The sequence below is a fragment of the Triturus cristatus genome, chromosome 12, assembly GCF_964204655.1.
Source record: "Triturus cristatus chromosome 12, aTriCri1.1, whole genome shotgun sequence".
Taxonomy (NCBI): domain Eukaryota; kingdom Metazoa; phylum Chordata; class Amphibia; order Caudata; family Salamandridae; genus Triturus; species Triturus cristatus.
The window spans coordinates 128,686,928-128,693,644 of record NC_140595.1 but is presented as its reverse complement, the minus strand read 5'-3'; the positions used below and the strand labels follow the sequence as shown (position 1 = coordinate 128,693,644).

At 47.8% G+C, this 6,717-nt stretch overlaps 1 protein-coding gene across 1 annotated transcript in view; it reads left to right on the top strand.

The window, feature by feature from the left end:
• The first annotated feature begins 4,092 nt into the window (after positions 1–4,092).
• Positions 4,093–6,717, top strand: part of LOC146772871 (intelectin-1-like) — a 58,297-nt gene continuing 55,672 nt past the window's right edge. The window contains exon 1 of the mRNA XM_085638583.1: positions 4,093–4,330. The gene's annotated coding sequence lies outside the window, so the exon portion shown is untranslated. The remainder of the gene's footprint in view (positions 4,331–6,717) is intronic.

The window sequence follows — 6,717 nt, the reverse complement described above, 5'->3', positions numbered from 1 at the left end:
AGAGAATACCATTACCTTTAGCATCAGATCCAGCAAAACTGTTGTTAGAATGGGCATCTTTGGCATGGTTCCCCTGACATTTTGCCTCTACGTCCTGTATTTTTGATACTGTGCTGGTTTTCCTTTTTGCTGACTTAGATGCTTTGGGCACTTTGCCACTGCTGATCAGTGTCAAAGTGCAAGTGCTCCCTGTGTAATTTTTTTTTACAATTGGCTCTCCCTGATTGGCACATTTAATTTACCGGTAAGTACTTTCAAAAACTCACAGAGTGTGCCAGGGCTTATAAATCAAATGCTATTAGTGGGCCTGTAGCACTGATTGTGCCACCCACATGAGTAGCCCTGAAAAGGCATCACAGACCTGCCACTACAGTGTCTGCGCAGTTTAAACTGCTATGTCAACCTGGCAAGTGCACCCACTTGCCAGGCTCTAACCTTCAGTTTTCTTACATGTAAGGCACCCCTCTGGTAGGCCATGGTACCCCCAAGGGCAGGTTGCAGTGTATGTGAAATGTAGGACATGTACTTGTGTGTGACATGTCCTGATAGTGAAATACTGCCAATTTCATTTTTCAGGCTCTTTGTCCCATAGGATAGCATGGGAGGTAATTTGTAACATATTACAAGTATAAATTCCCATTGGGACAAGATGGAGAAATAAAGTTTAGGCTCTCTGAACTTAATAACACATCTGTTGGTAATGATGGTTTTTAAATTGTATGTTTGAAAATGCCACTTTTAGAAAGTAGGCATTTTCTTTTTTTACCATTCTTTGTGCCTCTGCCTGTTTGTGAATTGACTGTCTGGTTTTGGAGTGACAGGGGCTGGGGATACGCATTCACTATAGACAGCCACTGGGGGGGGGAGTTAAGGTGTGCCTTGCCCTTCCTAAATGACTCAGAGCTGAGCTCAATGGGGCTTGGCTGCATTTAGAGTCGTGGGAGGGGTTTTCCTTGCCCCTGAATGCAGCCTGTCTCGCTTTCAGAATGCTGTCTCCACCTCCTGTGGTCATATTGCACCAGTGGGGACAAAACTGATTTGGACGGGGCTCAGAGACCCTTGCACAAAGAGAACAAAAACAAAATGGGGTAGTGGACCCTAAACACCAGAACTTTAGATCACTTCTGGACTCAAGCGGAATCTCTGCCACGGAGAAGAACTGGAGAGCTGTGAGGAGGAGTACCGCCCCTTTGCTGTGTGTTGTGTAGGGTTGGCCTGCAGTTGCTGCTTCTGCCAAGGAAAGTCCAAAAACTGGAACTTTGCTGAGAACCTGCTTGAAAAAGAATCTCTAAGGGCTTGGGTATTCTGGCCTCCTGTTCTGAAGTCTCAGGGACGAAAAGCTTCACCCCAGCTCCCCTGAAACCTATTGGTGAGAGGTTTGACCTGTCAGGGGGTGCCTATTCCAATTTTGAGCCTCTGGAGGTTATTCCTGCTGTTGAGAGCTGGATGTAACTTGAAAGAAGCAAGAAAACCTGTCTCGGATGGCATCAGTGATGCCGCTGGGATGCCACAACCTGCACCAAGGCCAGTGGCACCGCTCATTAAGTGCACGACGCACTGCCCGGCCTGCACCGCAGCTCTGACGACCTTCGACGCCTGCAGTTATCGGCATTCCCAACGCCAGCACTCGCACCAACTCTGTCACCGCCAGCAGCTGCATCCTGTTATCGCGGCACTGATAACCGCCGAGGCTGACTCCCCAAACTCGCTGACTTCGCACCATCACCAAAACCGATGCCTCACCGCTGATGCAACCATCTTCCCCTGTCCTGGACTTGACATGTCACCTCCTCACAGACACGACGCCTAGCCTCCCTCATGGCAACCGGCAAGCCGGCCTTGACCTCGGCAGGGATGCCTCACCTCCACAACACATGCATCGCCATACACTTTGTTTGCAAGGTACTGTTTGTTTGGAGGCCCATCTGACTCCGTGCCCGATGCTGCAATCCTCGCGGTCGGCGCTGTACTTTGGATTTGTTGCTGTCACGACATAGCAATAGCCCCAGGTGGAGCTATTTGTTTTCTACAAGTTTGTTTTTGGAAATAACTGTTTTTAAGTGCAATTCTACTACCTGTATGTTGGATTTTTGTTGTTTTCGTCTTGTTGAGTTTAGATAAAGATATTTCCTAAACTGGTGTGGTGTCCATTTGTGGTGTTATCACTGTATTACTGTGTGCTTTGAGTACAAATACTTTACACATTGCCTTTGGGATAAACCTGTGTCCTCGTGCGAAGCTACCAAGGGGGTGAGCAGGAATTCTCTAAAGGTTGTATCCCCCTTACCCTAACTAGAAGCAAGGCTCCCTACTTGCACAAAGGTACCTACCTCTGCCAATTAGAGACCCCCATTTCTAAGAACTGTGTTTCTGATGATGAAGCTGGCACCATCATCACAAACACCATTAAAAACAATGCAAAAAAATGTAGCTGGTTGGGTAGCACAACTGGGAATGTCTGTTGGATTTCCAGTTACCCCCACCTCTAAATGAGGTCCCGCAAGAATTCCAGAGCCTTTGATTTTTGAAGTAGTAGTAGCAGTCCATAGCTGAGGACACTGCCAGCCAAACCAAGTTAAGGATTTCTATATGGGTTTAGCTGTCTTATGAGTTGGATTTAGAGATGATGGAGGAGCATTTCAGCAGTGCCAGCATGTGGTGATAGGGGTCTTCTCTAAACGGTTTGGGGTTGGATGGATGGAAGCCGACGAGTGTGATGTTTGGTCAGTGGGAGATTGGCTGTTGATTAGTGGGGCATGAGCAAGTGTTTTAAAAAATCAAAATCAGATCAAGTAAATTAAGAGAGTGGCCAGAGAGAAATTGAGTGAATGGGAGTCTGTTGATGATTGTTGGGTTGATGCTGAGCTCTCCAAGAATGATTGATGGGAATTGTGATTTAAAACTTCAAGATAATCATCAGATCTGATGCTTCCTGGTGGGTGGTTTGAAACAAGTCAGAGTAGGAGCAGACTCGTGGGAAGAAGGCTAGTATTGCGGTGGGCGTAGTTGTGAGTGACTTATTGATTAGGAGACCAACCCTTCCTCTTTTATGATTGACCTGTGACATGAAAGAGACTGTATCAATTTTTGTATGAAGGACATCTCTTGTGGAAAATTGCTTTTTCCCTACTTAGATACATATTTCCCAAATTGTACTTTGGTACTGAAATCTCGTTGTCGGAATATCATCTGGCATGAATATTGTGTACAACATCTACACTAATGGGATGATATTTTTGTAAACTATATTTAGGTCACTATATTTATGTCAGATGATATTTCTGTATACATATTCTGACAAACAACTCAAATTGTGGACGAGATAAAACTGGTTATGGGCACAACCAGTGCAGAACTTTGCTTCTACACATATTAACCCTTTGCACAGCACTCTAAACCAATGCCTAGGTCTCCTGGAAACCGCAGATCTGGTGTTGTCCAGGGAGTATATACGCCCACCAGCGTTGTCACTGCTGAACTTGCACTTCTACAGAATCAATGCAGAAAGGACCTGGTCTCAGGGCCTGGGCACTCGGTGTGTGGCAGCATTGGGCTGGCTCAAATATGTTTGGGGCCCACCTGTAATTCCACAGAGGTTTATGTAATGCAGTGATGGCATGGTGCCTTGCACGTGGATTACCTGAAAGGTTAAGTGCATACCCTCAAGAATTTCCATGAAAATATTAGTATTTGATGCCAAATCATGTCAGTCTCCACTGAAGTGGCCACACATCCTCCAGTAGTTGTTTTCTGGATGAGAAACCCGACCTCTACGTTTTGGGAAATGCTGTAAAACAGGCAAAATCCTACCCTCTGAAAAAAATTATTAGCATAGCTGTGAAAGGTGTTCACACCCTGACCTTTCACCAAGCCCACCTATGTATTTTCAAACCAGATTTTCGACAATTTGAAAGTATAACAATCATTTTAGAAAAGAGCTCATAAACTACGGAAGCATGGTAGACATTTTTGGAGCTAGGCCCATCCCTAACTAGAACGAGCCAGAATGGGCCAGCACGACGACTAATCCCATTTGCATACATCCAGTTGTTTGCACTCTCGACCACACCCTTGCATGCGTTCTACAATTGCAGGAAAACAAGTGTGGTTAATTTCCAGTCATGTCACGTATTTGCCCTGCGGTTTTCCCTATTTGTGTTGCAACCCATATTCTTTACAAACAGCCTAAGGGGCCGCTGATAAGAGGAATCCTATAAAAGGGAGAGCTGTCGTCTGCAACCCTGCAGTCTCTTTGACGGCTTCCGAGACAAGCTTCCGAGGCAGAGGTTGTCTCAGGCTAGAGCAACGTTTCTCGTGAAAGGAGAAGCAGGTAATTGGAGGCTGTAACTTTTTTGCAGGGTCGTAAATATCAGTGGTGCAGCTGGTGCAGTGGCACCGGGGTCTAGAGGTGAGTGGAGGCCCAGTCTGCCCTGTACAGGCTGCAGATTACAGGTCATCCGCTCTAAATGCTTTAAACACAGAGCCTGGCACCGCGGAGAGGCGGGTTGGATGGCCTGGAAGAGGGGAAAAGGATAGCGGAGAAGAGATGAAATTAATAACGAAACTTAGAGAAAATGGAGAAAAGAGAGCAATAGGTAAAGGAAAGTGATTGAGAGGAAAGATAAGAGAACGATGCTTAAATGGAGAAAGATGTAGACGCGCAAAGGGTGATGGGGAAGTGGGAGAGAAAGTGGCTTGAAAGGGGACGTCCGTGAAAGAACAGGCGAAAAAAAGAGTGAAAAGAGTTAGGCGATGGCAAGATATAGGTGTAAGAGGTCAGAAGGAAGGGGATGGAGAGAATTTGTAGATTAAGAAATCGAATGGTAGGGAGGAAGAAAATTAGGGCACTGCTAAAAGAGGCGATGAAGGACAATGATGGAGAATCAAAAGCGGGAGCGAAAGAGAGGAGATGGTTGAAGGGGAGCGAGGAGGGAAAAAGTGAAAGACCTGAAGGTTTCGAGTGAGAGACAGGGCGGGAAGACAGACAGAGGAAGGGATAGGAAGAGCGGTGAACGGAGATGAGACAGCACAGAGATGTGGATGAGATAGGGAAAGTCGGGTACAAAGAGGAACTAATGCCATTAGTGCAGCAGGTTCAGTGACACCCGGGCCCAGCGGTATGAGGGGCCCATTGAACCCCAATTATAGCTGTTTTTTTAATTACAGACTTGTGATGCAGCGGAGCCACTTTACTCTCCAGAATTAGGTTCTGTGGCAGTCTTGCAACACCCTGCTTTTTTTAATGGTTAGGGTAATGCGCTGGTTTCAGGTTTATGAACAAGTTCTGAAAATGTAATGAATTGTTAAACATTCAAACATCTCCAATAAGCAAACCTTCAAATGATGCCCAGGGTATTGAAGCGCGTCTCAGTGGCCCAGGTTATTGAAGCTCGTCTCAGTGGCCCAGGTTATTGAAGCGCATCTCAGTGGCCCAGGTTATTGAAGCGCGTCTCAGTGGCCCAGGGTATTGAAGCGCGTCTCAGTGGCCCAGGTTATTGAAGCGCGTCTCAGTGGCCCAGGTTATTGAAGCGCATCTCAGTGGCCCAGGTTATTGAAGCGCGTCTCAGTGGCCCAGGTTATTGAAGCGCGTCTCAGTGGCCCAGGGTATTGAAGCTCGTCTCAGTGGCCCAGGTTATTGAAGCGCGTCTCAGTGGCCCGGGTTATTGAAGCGCGTCTCAGTGGCCCAGGGTATTGAAGCGCGTCTCAGTGGCCCAGGTTATTGAAGTGCGTCTCAGTGGCCCAGGTTATTGAAGCTCGTCTCAGTGGCCCAGGTTATTGAAGCGCATCTCAGTGGCCCAGGTTATTGAAGCGCGTCTCAGTGGCCCAGGGTATTGAAGCTCGTCTCAGTGGCCCAGGTTATTGAAGCGCGTCTCAGTGGCCCAGGGTATTGAAGCTCGTCTCAGTGGCCCAGGTTATTGAAGCGCGTCTCAGTGGCCCAGGGTATTGAAGCGCGTCTCAGTGGCCCAGGTTATTGAAGCGCGTCTCAGTGGCCCAGGTTATTGAAGCGCGTCTCAGTGGCCCAGGTTATTGAAGCGCGTCTCAGTAGCCCAAAATATTGAAGTGCGTGTCAGTGGCCCAGGGTATTGAAGCATGCCTCAGTGGCCCAGGTTATTGAAGTGCGTCTCAGTGGCCCAGGTTATTGAAGCTCGTCTCAGTGGCCCAGGTTATTGAAGTGCGTCTCAGTGGCCCAGGTTATTGAAGCGGGTCTCAGTGGCCCAGGTTATCGAAGCACATCTCAGTGACCCAAGGTATTGAAGCGCGTCTCAGTGGCCCAGGTTATTGAGGCGCATGTCAGTGGCCCAGGTTATTGAAGCACGTCTCAGTGGCCCAGGTTATTGAAGCGGGTCTCAGTGGCCCAGGTTATCGAAGCACGTCTCAGTGGCCCAGGTTATTGAAGCGCGTCTCAGTGGCCCAGGTTATTGAAGTGCGTCTCAGTGGCCCAGGTTATTGAAGCGGGTCTCAGTGGCCCAGGTTATCGAAGCACGTCTCAGTGGCCCAGGGTATTGAAGCATGCCTCAGTGGCCCAGGTTATTGAAGCGCTTCTCAGTGGCCCAGGTTATTGAAGCGCGTGTCAGTGGCCCAGGTGATTGAAATATGAGACATGTCTCAGTATTCAGGGTTATTGAAGCGTGTCTCAGTGTTCTGTGTTATTGAAACACATATCAGTGTTCTGGGTTATTGAAGCTCGCCTCAGTGGTCCAGGTTATTGAAGCGCGT